This window comes from Odocoileus virginianus, chromosome 2 (genome assembly GCF_023699985.2).
Source record: "Odocoileus virginianus isolate 20LAN1187 ecotype Illinois chromosome 2, Ovbor_1.2, whole genome shotgun sequence".
In the NCBI taxonomy this organism is placed as follows: domain Eukaryota; kingdom Metazoa; phylum Chordata; class Mammalia; order Artiodactyla; family Cervidae; genus Odocoileus; species Odocoileus virginianus.
This window is the reverse complement of record NC_069675.1, coordinates 70,973,808-70,986,346: the sequence shown is the minus strand read 5'-3', so window position 1 is coordinate 70,986,346 and position 12,539 is coordinate 70,973,808. Positions and strand designations below refer to the sequence as shown.

Here is a 12,539-nt window from a genome sequence, read left to right as displayed (position 1 = left end):
GAGTATGTAATTGAGTTTAAATGTTTTTCTTTTGTGAATTGTACAAACTGTAATTTATAATAAAACAGTTTAATTTATGACTTCATGATCTAATGAAAAAAATCTTCCTTAAGAAAATTAAATATTGTTTAACTAAAAATACAAAAAAGGAATATGCCAGAAATTGTAGCCATTTTACTTTTATATTCCTGATAGGGATATTGCCATAACAACTGGGGCAGAGTCATTACGTATTTTCCTTAAATTCAGTACTAGAAAGGCCTCTCCCTTTATTGCATCAGAAAATAATAATAGAATTTCTCCTTGCTAGTTCCCCAGGGACCCATTTTAGACGGGAGAAATCCTAACAGCAGCATGCACACACACATAAAACTCTACATTGGAACCTCTGCTCTAAGAGCAGATATTAGTATCCTTTTGGCTTATTCTGAAGATGATTTGTAAAACCTTCACACCAGTATTAGATGCGTGTATTTAATTAATCTCTACAGAATTGTATAATTGTTTCTTTTTTCCCTCTGTTTGCTAAGTCAGGGCCTCTCTTTCTTTTTACATTGGAAAAGTTAATTTTTTTTCTTAGCAATGTAAAATAATGAGCAAATTTAAGTTGCAGCTTAATAGACTTAACCTATTTTAATTATAAATTAGGATGTGATGAAACCATTAAACTCAAAATACGTGATTGCTATTTCATCTTTCAGAAATTTAAGCCATTGTGAAGGCCTCTCTCCAAATGGATTGTCCAAATAAAAAATCAAAAGGAACAACTATTTGTTTAAATTTGGAATTCCTAAGTAAATATTTTTATTATAGTTGGTTCATTAGAATTGAGATTGAGATATAATCATAATGGTTTTGGGTGTCAGTTAATCTGGAACTCTTGACTTACTAGCATAGCTTAATTATCTAAGCTAGTAGTTTTCAGTTCTTCAAAACCAGGTTTCTCTTTGATAGTCATAGAAGTAGTTGATTCCTCTTTGCTATTACTTGAAATTTAAAGTAAATTTCATTTGTTTAGAAAAAACCAAAAGATTTAGGTACAAAGTACTTTTTTCCCCTCCAAACTTATTAACATGTCCCCACTTTATTGAATTCTGTATAAATTTACAGAACAGAAATTTATAACATGTGTTCCTTGGACCACTTCAGAGGGTCATTAAACTTTCTGATACTATACAAAGTTTTGTCCTTGTGAAAATTATTTTGAGGTAAAGTGTCTGTCTTTTTATTGAAGTCTCAAAGCTATCTATCACCCAAAGTCAAAAAGCATTTTTTAATAAGGCTTCTAGAAGCTTCTTGCCTTCCAAAGGAATAGTGAAGGTAAATTTGCTTTGCTTTCTGTAGAATCTTGGCAATTTTTCATAGGTGAGGAAATGGAAGCTCCTAGAAGTTAAGTGGCTTACTCAAGGATATTGTAGTTAAATCCTTGTTTAATTAACGTGGGTTCCCCTAGGGCTCTTGTGACATCCTGATAGATTTCTTAGGACTTTTTTTAACCTTCCAGTCTATGCAGAAAGGTTGTTGAACTTTCAACTTGGCAGCAAGATATTTGAATACAAACCTTTTATAGGTGCAATAGAGCTCTCTCATAATTTGCTCCAGTTGTTTCATGAAACATTAGCATGATACTCTTTATGTAGTTTCTTAGAGGAGCTGTATACGGAGGGCCCCTAAAGTCCCAAAGGAAAATCTCTGAGTCTTCATAAAAAAGCAGTGTTCATATGAAAATATAGGAGCAAGATCGTGAGACTTCAGACCAAGAAATCTCAGGCCTGTGAACATTTTGTTCATTCATTTTACAGATGTTTATTATGTACCCACTGTGGGAATATAGGTTTAACTAGTTGATAAAGAATACTTGTGATAAATTATGAGATTGTGTTCATTTAATAATACCACCAGTTTAATTAATGTTGGAAGATGCTTTCCTTTCTAATTACTAACCCAAAGAAAAAAATACTGTACAATAACATTGACAGCCATTTTATATAATGGTCACTCGAACACCAATCTGATAGAGTTGTGAAATATTATAAATTCTCAGACTACTGGTAATTAAGGAAATCTCCTTGTTTAAATATAAGACCAACGCAGGGGGAGAGAAAAGATTTTGTTTTGTTTACCATTTTACACTGTCTGATAAAGATTTAACTATTATTCTTAAGTTAATTTTTTAATGTTCAAATTTAGTGGTCACATTTTACATTGTGAACATAGATCCTAAATTTTTATATTACTTGGTAATATATGGTAGCATAGTTGTAAGTGTGGGAAAAAGTGTATGGCAAGTGTGCGGCAAATTAATTGGAAGTCTCCTTAAATGAACTTAGATTTCAGTCACTCTTCATGTATACTTAAGATGCTTTCAAAATAAGGATTTTATGATTTAATATGCATTTCAAAGATTGAAAGACTAATCCTATTTTACAATGTTTATTTTACATAGTATGCTTGAGATTTATGAACTGTGAGATTTGTGTGTCTTTCCAATTTGAGTTAATCAGTTTGGCCTTTTAAACTGGAGAAAGATTCTTCAACATTCTAAATCTTACTCTTTTAAGATTCCTTAGCCAGTTCTTACAAAGTAATCATTCCAAAGGAATAGTAACAATGTAGTATTTATATTGTGCTTGTTTTCACATTCTGTTCTTTTAAAATGTTTTTACTTTATTTCTGTATTTTTAAGGTATATAATTGGTTTCCAAGGGTGACTCGATGATGAATGATATTTTCATTAATAGGCAGTTAAGATTCAATTGATGCAGGAGCTTCAGTTAATATATGAGTCCCTTCCCTGTGCTCCCATGAATAGTATCTTGAGCTCATAACGTTATAATATTTATTACATTATTTTAATTATTTGTTTCTTCAACTAGACTGCCCCAACTCGCAAGTCCTTGAGGAGAGGAAACTAGATCAACTTTGTATCTTCAGAATGTATGATAGCACGTAGCAGACAGTATATGTTTTTAAATGAATAAATTGATTGAGGAACTACCCATGTTACAGAGGGTCATTTGCTTTAATCAAAGTCTCCTGATTTAAATGTTAATGTCATGGGAAAAAAAACCAAACAAACAAACCCTTCACAGCGACATCTAGGCTGGTGTTTGTATATCTGGACACTGTGGCTTAGCCAAGTTGACACAAAATTAACCATATAGGTACCACGTAAGTAATTAATTTTAGTGGGGGAAAAAGATTTCTTAGTATTTTCATAAATTAGCTATAAAAATTGAAATTAGTGTAAGAAATATTAAGTTAAAATTAAAAAGAAACATCCATGATTGTGGCTAGGAATATATTTGTATAATAGAATTTTTATGTCAGTGCAGCACGGGAAAACAAAGAATATGAACAAGTATAACATAATACATAATAGAAAATTTTCAAGACACAGTGATCAGAATGGGATTGAAGGCAAGTATTCTTAAAGAATAGAAATTTTGATCAAATTTTGAAGAAAGTGTATGGCTATGCATATGTATAGAGTTGGGGGATAATCCCAGTAAGTAGAATATTAAAGCCTTATGAGAAGCTGAGAGAAGAAAAGATGGGGGCAAACCAAAGGGGAGCCTTGAATATACATTTTATATTTTTTAGCTGGGCAATTACAAAAAACTTGTGAGGAATAATTAGGAGGAAAGTAAGTAAATAAAAAACATTTCTTAAGGTACTGTTCTGTGTGTATAATGGACTAAAGTGGTTTATAAGCCCATGTACATTATGTGAGAACCTTGGCAAAGATTTGTACGTAGAGAATCCCCAGATCTCTTAGCAACTGATGAGAGAATTGACAGAACTTTGTGATTTAATATTAGAGACACATTTAAGAGAGATACACTAATTTTGTCTGAATTGGCAGTCTGGTGCCATGAGAATAATGTTGTTAATTTTGACAGTGATGTGGAAATACAGAAAGTGGACAGTGATGAATGATAGTAGATAAGTTTCAAGGGGTATTCAGTAGGATAAAAGTTACTATATACTGTACTATAATATTCTAATATTTTACTCTGAGGCATAAAATATAGTACTTTCTTATGAAGGAATTTTATTCTGCTTGGTGAAACCAGCATACTTTTATTATAAACTTTATAGTGTGAAGTTTAATATTTGAAGATATCAGACATGAAATTACTGGTTAATCATCTCTAACCATCACATATGTATAGTTAGTATGTATTGTAACAAAGACAATGAAAACTGTAGAAGTTCAAAGTGAGAGGGTATTTAAGAGTATTGTCTGGGAAGAATTTATGGCAGGTATCAGATTTAAGCTCATATATAAGATTTGAAATGCTTTACATATTGGGGGTAGTAGGGCAAATGGAAAGCCCCACAAGTTGGAGGCTTAGTGATGACTAAAAGGTACTATATATTTTAAATAAGACTTTGTTAATTTGTATATCTTGTAACTTACACACAGCTTTTATCTGCTTATTATATATGATTGATCATTTTTATATGACCTGCAACTGTAGCATCATCAGTTGTATAATTTACCTTTTTTCCCCTCTCAATTCCCATTCTCTACTTTAATCTGTCAGTGTCAAAAATTCATGAAAATACCGGTCACTTCTTGAGGTAGCATTGAGATTATCTGTTATTTCCTTTTGGTCATTCTTTATTTTGTCATTATACTGTACGTGCCTTTGTTTTCATGAGTTTGATTTGCCCCTAGTCCGAAGTGGCATTAATTGGGATATTTCTTGGTCCAGAGCCAAATATTCCTACTGTTGTCATTGTGCTTGAGCCTATCTTCTCTTGCTTTCTTTCCAGATAGGAGCTTCTTTAAATGATGGCATTTCTTCTTGTGCCTACTTCTCAAGCCCCATCTAATTTCTCTTCTCCAAACCTCATTGCCTCTTACTGTTACTACTCCCACGGTAAATCTCTTCTTTGGATTGCATTTATAGCAGTTTTTATGATATGCATAGAATTTGAATTACTGAAATAAAACTTTTCCATTACCTCAGTTAATATTGGGTATCTCAGTTTTCATCTAGTCAGATGACTTTTCTTTACAAGTAGTCAGTGTTTTCAAGGTTTCAGTATAAGTTATCATCTTGCAGTACAAAACTGATACCTGATATTGTTAAGGTTTGTCACAAAGTTAGTCAGAGATAGAATATTTAAAATGTGCAGTATACATGGAAAATTTTCCATAATTCTGTAGCATCAATATTTAAAAAAAATAATACCGTTGATTTATAATCAGACAATGAAGCTACACTTTAAACAATGCTGGGAGAAAAGGATTTAATAGCTCCTTAACATCCTAATCCCACTTCTTGCCCTGACAGAATTCATTGGAATTCCTCTGGATATCATTCTGTGGAAAACAACTCCTTTCTCCCACTTTTACTCAAGAGGGCAGAATACAAGTATTTCTTCCTTTGCATGTACTTTAATCTTGCTTAGAGCTATTATGTCTTCCCCGCTTAATTTTTCATTGTTACTGCTTCTGTAGTTTCAAAAAATAACCACTATGATCACAATTCAGGAAGAGCATTGAGACTTCCACGCGGCTGTCAGAATTTACTGAATGGTCATATGATTGGGGAAGTAATTGGATGGTTAACTGCTAAAAGTTTTAAAATAAACTCTGAATTCTTCACTACGTTTATGTGATGACCAGTAGTTTCTTGAATAGTTCTCTAGGTAATCAAGACAATGTATTTTGGTTAATAAATAAGGAAAGAAATAGGGTTATTTGAATATTTGAAAACATTGAAGTTATTCTCCATAAAATACTGTTCTGCAATCTCCTTAATCCATTTAATAAAAATTTATTGTCTTCCATTAGAAAGTAGACATAAAATATTGTTATATGGACCAAACAGTAGTATAAATACCAGCCTAAGAAATAAAATTTTACCAATATAGTGGAAACTCCCAGTGTAAATAAACCTTTCTCAGCACATCCCTCATTTTGTCACCTTCTAAATGTAAACACTATACTGAATTTTGTGACTTATTTTTTAATTTAAAATACATTTTACATATATATCTATACTTAAGTAATATACTCTATTGGGGCTTCCCAGGTGGTACTAGTGGTAAAGAACCCATCTGCCAATGCAGGAGACATAAGGGAGGCAGGTTCGATCCTTGGATTGGGAACATACTGAAGGAAGGCATGGTAACCCACTCCAGTATTCTTGCCTGGAGAATCCTATGGACAGAGGAACCTGGCAGGCTATAGTCCACAGGGTTGCAAAATGTTGAACATGACTGAAGCGACTTAACACACACACACATACTCTATTTATTTATTTATTTTTGAACAGTATAAAAGCAGTATATTGTATGTGTTCTTCTTAAGATCTACTTTTAAGATTCATTTGCATTGCTCTGTAGCACATTTATTTTCATAGCTAGTTATGAATATGTGATGAATTGTTTTATCCTTATTTTTGTTTTTACTATTATGAACAATTCTTCAGTGAGTTTCTTACAGTGTCTAGTGGTATATACATGTAGAGGCATTTCCATCTAGGAATAGAATTGCTCGGTCATAGAGTATATATGTGCACATTCAGTTTTAGTGCTAAATTGTTTTCCAGCTTCGTTTATTGCACAGGGTGGCTAGATGTACACTAAAAATTTCCTCTTCTTCCTAGGCACAGAGTTAGATTGTATTTTCCACCTCCCTTGCATTAGGAATGTCCACTTAAATGAGTTCTAGTCTCTAGAATGTGAGTAGAAGTAATGTATGCCACCTTCAGGCTTAGTCCTCAAAATTATGGCATATGTGATAATCTAGTTTCTCCTTTCCCATTTTCTGGCCAAGTTTTCTTTCATACTAATTCTTTCACCTCCCGTTATATATACTATGCTAGAAAGACTTAAGTATTCCCTGTACAAGTGGAATACAGGTGATGATTAGTGAATGTCCTTGACTTGTTTCTGTTTTTAAAGTGTATGCTTCATATATTTCACAGTTATATACAGTATTTTCTGTGTTCTCTAGATATCCTTTATAAAGTAAAGTGTTTCTTAAAAATCTTAATGATTTTTCTAAAAATTTTATCAGAAATGTTGAACTTAATCAGATGTTTTACCTGTAACTTTTGGAATCATCACTTGGCTTTTCTCCTTTGATATGTTAATTTTGTGAATAATATTTATTAATTATTTATGAATAATATTTGTAATAATATTTATTATATCTTTGGAATATTCCTATTCCATACTTCTATTTCTAGCATAAACTCATATTGATAAATCTTCCATTCATTTGTTAATAAAAGTTTTCTTTCACTATGTTTTTTTGGATTCTTAGTTTGAATATATTCATAGTAAGGGTATAATGGCTGTAACTAAGGGTCTGGTAAGGATGTAACGACTATTTCAGAGTTCATAGTGTCCTTCGATCCAAGGATATCTGTTAGCTACATTTATTAAGTAATTAGGTCAAAAAACTTAATAAGTATGTATGTGCTAGCAACTTAGCAGCTGTTTGAAAAATAATACACATGAATTCAAAGAAGAAGTAATATTTTAATTTTATTCTTAAATAACCACAGTTGCTTACTAATAGGACGTGTGCATCTGAGAGTACTGCATAACTTCTCACATCTTGGGCTTAGCTTGGGCACTGTGACCCTCATTTCCTGTTTCATGTTGATTTCCACATGGTGCTTGCTTTTTATCACAGCACCTACCATAAACTCAGATTCACAACAAAAAGAGGTCGTCAGAAGGAATGTAGTGTGATTTACTGTTGCAACTGTGAAACAATATGTGATATCTGACAGATGTGTGTTGCTGTTACCCTCAAAGGGCTTGTGATTGTTTTGTCAGGTTCAAAATAATTCTTGAAACTGGACACTATGGTCTCTCTGCTCTCAACTTCTGGTTTTCCTCTTATCTTTATTCATTTTCTTTCTTTCTTTAATTTCTTTTTCTTTTTTGTTACTTGATCTTCTGGCTGTAACTGCCCCCTTCTTTAAATATGGGAATGTTTCCAGAGTAATCCATTCTCCTCTCTTAATACTTTTTCTTGGTCCTCTCATCTATTCCATTATTATCAATATGTCATTGATTCTGAAGATCTTTATATCCCACTACTTTGGAAGTCAGCTAGACAGATCTACTTGGATGTCATATTCATAATTAATGTGTACATAACTGAAAATTCATTAGCTTCTCTCTCAGACGTCTGTTATCTCCTGTAAACTCAGTCTTCGCTAAATGTCTTTAATATACACCTAGACTCCCATTATAGGACACTTGGTGTTTGTAGGACTTATTTAGAGAATATAATCCTGAATGAAAGTAAAGTTTTAGCTGGAGAGATGCCTCATCATAGCATTGTTTTTAATAGCAAAAAATTGGAACTAAAGTCCCACCCTCTGCTTAAAAACTCACACACATACACACACACACACAAGAATATTTTACAGACAATGTAGAAGAATATTTAATAACATGAGAAGTTTTGTGTATAAAAATTTAGTGGACTTCTGTGTTAGTCCAGTGGTTAAGAATCTGCCTGCCAACACAGGGTGCACAGGTTTGATTCCTGCTCAGGGAAGATTCCACATGCCATGGGGCAACGAAGCCTATGTGCCTCAACTACTGAAGTCTGTAAGTCCTTGCTCTGCAACAAGAGATGCCATCACAATGAGAAATCTGAGTACCACAACTAGAGAGTAGCCCCTGCTGCTGCGACTCGAGAAAGCCTGCATGCAGTAACCAAGATCCAGCACAGCTGAAAATAAATAAAATTAATAATAAAGAGAATTATGTCAATTTAGCAAATAAAGATGCTCTTAATATGTGCACTGATCATTAAAAACAAAACTATAAAGAATTACATGTGTAGTCTATATTTGTAGAAGACTATGTATACAAATGTTTGCATTAATTCTAGATGAAACAGTTGTGGGTGGTTTTTATTTTATTCTTTTTATTATATTTTCTGGACTTGTACAGAAAACATGAATTATTTTCATAGTTAGTACATGCTGACAATTGGGGCTCTCTTTTTCACCTCCTCCTCTTGTTGGTTTAGTCCAGTGTCTCATTCAACCCCACTGTTGCTGCATTGGTTCAACCGCTCAATGTATCAGAACTAGTCTATCACAACAGCCCCATTCACTCTGTTGCTCAGCTGCCAGAACTGTCTTCCTGGACATCTTATTTGGTTGGGTTCTTCCTTTGCTTAACCTTTACAGTTTAGGTAACTAAATGTTACATGTCCAAACCCATCAGGAGTAGAGTGAGTTTTGAATGTTTTCCCATGTTATTCTCTGAAGGCCTTCAGCCTACTGGAATTTGACCAACTCCAAGATGGCATATAACATTTTCTTTTAACCCTAACCAAGTCACTTCTGACCAGAGAGCAGATAGTCATGCCAGATTGGGGTTGGAGGAAGAGAGAAAAAAAGGGAAACAGTGGGAGGGAAAATAAAAATTGAACTCAGGTGTTTGCAAATCTTTGCTCTTTGCCTCACGCCTTACATTCTGCCTCTGCAACCTGTCGCACTTTGTCCTTGCTTGGTGGACTTTTGTTTGTTTGTTTTCTATTGGAGGGACAATTTATTGGTTTTCTTGGGTATTTAGTCAGTAAGAACAAATGGCCAAATAAAGAAAATCCATCCATTTTAGTGCCAATTATTATATCAGCAAATCCTATTAGGAGTATTTATTGAAGCATGTCATGCTAATAGTCCCAGAGTGTAATTAAACTTGCAGATTTTTCTGGCTTTCAGGGAGTCTCTAACATGTTCCAGATGGTTAAATAGGAAAGAGTAGACATTTTGTACTGTCTTTTCAATTATGATTAGGAATTTGGTGTTACTTACTACTTACATTGCATTATTGCTTTTGTTAGATCTAAACATGAGAGGAGTTTAAACAAAATGTGTTTTTTTTTTTAAAAACTCTTCTACTATGGTCAACAGTTAACAGGACCTTTCATAGATTCTTTTCCCTCATTAAATTGTTTAATTACTTTAAGCATCATTAAAATGAGATAATTACATTATAAGTAGTCATTTCTTTTTGAATGTAATCCTTAATTTATTCTTGGAAAGCATTCACTTGGGTTTGTTTTAGACTTAAAATTACATGGTGAACTTTCTTGAAAGAATTTACATGAGACTGAAATAGAATTATTTTCCAAACTTTCAAAGGTTCTTTGACCTTTTTCACAAACTAATATGACCCTGGATTCGAAGTCATTTGTGACATATAGTTTAAATTTTGCCAATAATGATAGTGATGAGTTTCATTCGTCTGTTCATATTCTCTTGTCTGCCATTAATGTACTATCTAGCTTTTCTCATTTGAAAGGCAGTTTACCAAATATTAGGCATATAGCCTTTGATTTTGGAATAGAAATATTGATGGATCATAGGGATCCAGACCCATAATCCTTGACTTCATTATGGCCTTCATTATGGCCCTTGCTAACCAGTTTGCTAACTGGTTAGATGACCTGAAGAAATATGTTTTTTTTTAAATAAGAAATAGAATACTCTTGTCATTCAGTTTAACTGCCTATGTGTTTTCATAATATAATTGTGTGGTGGGGGAACAAATTGTTCTTCTTTAGACTACCATTCTCTGTTTTGGAGCTCTTTTCAAGAGTTCTTGCAAAGTAGAAAACAAGTAAGAAACATAAAAAATGTAATGCCAACATCATTTTTTGCTAATGCATAAAACCAAGCCATTCCTAAAGATTTTATTGGAGTGAAAGGGGGTAGTTTACTCTCTATCATCCAGAGAGACGTAACTTCCCCTCAGTTGTTTTTAAATGTCTTTGTTCCTTCTCAGACTTTCCTGTTTATCATTAAGTTTCTACATCTTCATCTCTTCTTGATCTTCTCTCTCCCAAATGCTTCCATTTAGAAGAGTTGCTCTTTAGGAAAGAACTAAACTGTTGTAGTTTAGGTGTTACGTTTCATTTTTAGCTCTTTGAATATGAACTCTCTCCAAACCCTGGTGTTTTCTCTTGCAGTAGGACCAAAACAGAGAGGTTGCAAATTATGTTGCAGAATGATGCCACAGAAATAGGCATTCTCCAATTAGTAGAGACTAATCTAACAGTTTTACTACTTTCATCTTTCTTGCCTCCCTGTGTTCTCACCACCAGACCTTTGCCTAATCTCTTATGTTAATAATCTAGTTTGTCCCCCTTATGCCATTCATACTCCTCTTGAATTTGTTTAGAAAGATTTGTAATGTCCTTTGATCAGTTTAATGATCCTCATTCTCTTTGAGCTTTCAGCTTTACTGCCATTCTTGAATTAGAACAGATTCACTAATTCCACAAATTAAACTTCTAAAATGTTGTATACCTACTCTGTGCCAGTTTAAAAATGTACACCTGGTGTTTTACAGTCTAGTGAGAAAGGTAAATGGTGTACATAATAACACAAACAAATATGTAAAAAATGTATTTTTTTAATTCTTTGAAGAAAAAGTTGAAACTGGCATGGAGGGCTCATTTTGATTACTGGGGTAAGAGAAATTGAATTGGAGTTAAAGCTTGAACAGTGCATAAGGAATTGAGCAGGTGAAGAAAACAGGAGGGATTATTCAGGGCAGAGATTGTATTGTAGTAAAGGCAGTGGAATGGGGAAAAAAGACTGGGGAATGGAGAGGAAGTGAAGGACAGATTAGTGTGGCTCTAGTGTAGCGTGCTATGTGTTGTGAGTTTTGGGTTTTGTCATATGTGAGATAAAACTTCATGGAAAGAGTCTAAGCAGGAATAGGGTGTCAGATTTGTATGTCTGTTGATTGATGATTTATTTTTGAAATAGACTAGATGGAGCTTGATGAGTAACATACATAGGGTATGAGAGTGAAAAAGATTTCAAGGATGAAAAATGAGATTCTGGTAGCAATTCTTTTGAAAATAGCGTGTCTCGAAAACATGTATTTATAAGAATTATTAGTATTAAAATCCACTGGTATAGGCTTTTCAGTATTTATCTCTTTAATGTGAGTATAAAAGTAGATGTAAAAGTTATTAATATTTTAGATTTAGTAGTTGATGTGCAGACTGTTTAAATGCACAGTTTTGGTTTTAAGGTGTTTTCAGCCTTTTTTAAGGGGAGCAAGTAATCAAAATTAACATACGTTAAGATATGATCCCTGGGGAGAAGGAAATGGCAAGCCACTCCAGTATTATTGCCTAGAGATCATGGACAGAAGAGCCTGGTGGGCCACAGTCCATGGGATCACAGAAAGAGCTGAACAAGACTTAACGACTAAACAACAGCAACATTGAATGTTTAGTCCCCGAACAACTGTTGAGTAGGTACAGATGTCGTCCTGGTTTCTGTAGTTGAGGAAACTGATGCATGGAGAGGTCAAGGTTTCAAACCTGGTGACGGTGGAGTGGGTGCCAGAGCCCGTACGTGATGCTGCTTCACTGTTACTGTTCGTTTCCAAGGCAAACCATTCAACATCACAGTAATCCAGGTCTGTGCCCCAGCCAGTAATGCTGAAGAAGTTGAAGTTGAGCGGTTCTATGAAGACCTACAAGACCTTTTAGAACTAACACCCAAAAAAGATGCCCT

General features: G+C 33.7%; 1 protein-coding gene across 12 annotated transcripts in view; it reads left to right on the top strand.

Moving 5' to 3' along the window:
• The window catches only part of NCOA1 (nuclear receptor coactivator 1), a 208,772-nt gene that overhangs the window by 82,872 nt on the left and 113,361 nt on the right, over positions 1 to 12,539 (top strand). The gene's annotated exons all lie outside the window — the stretch shown is intronic.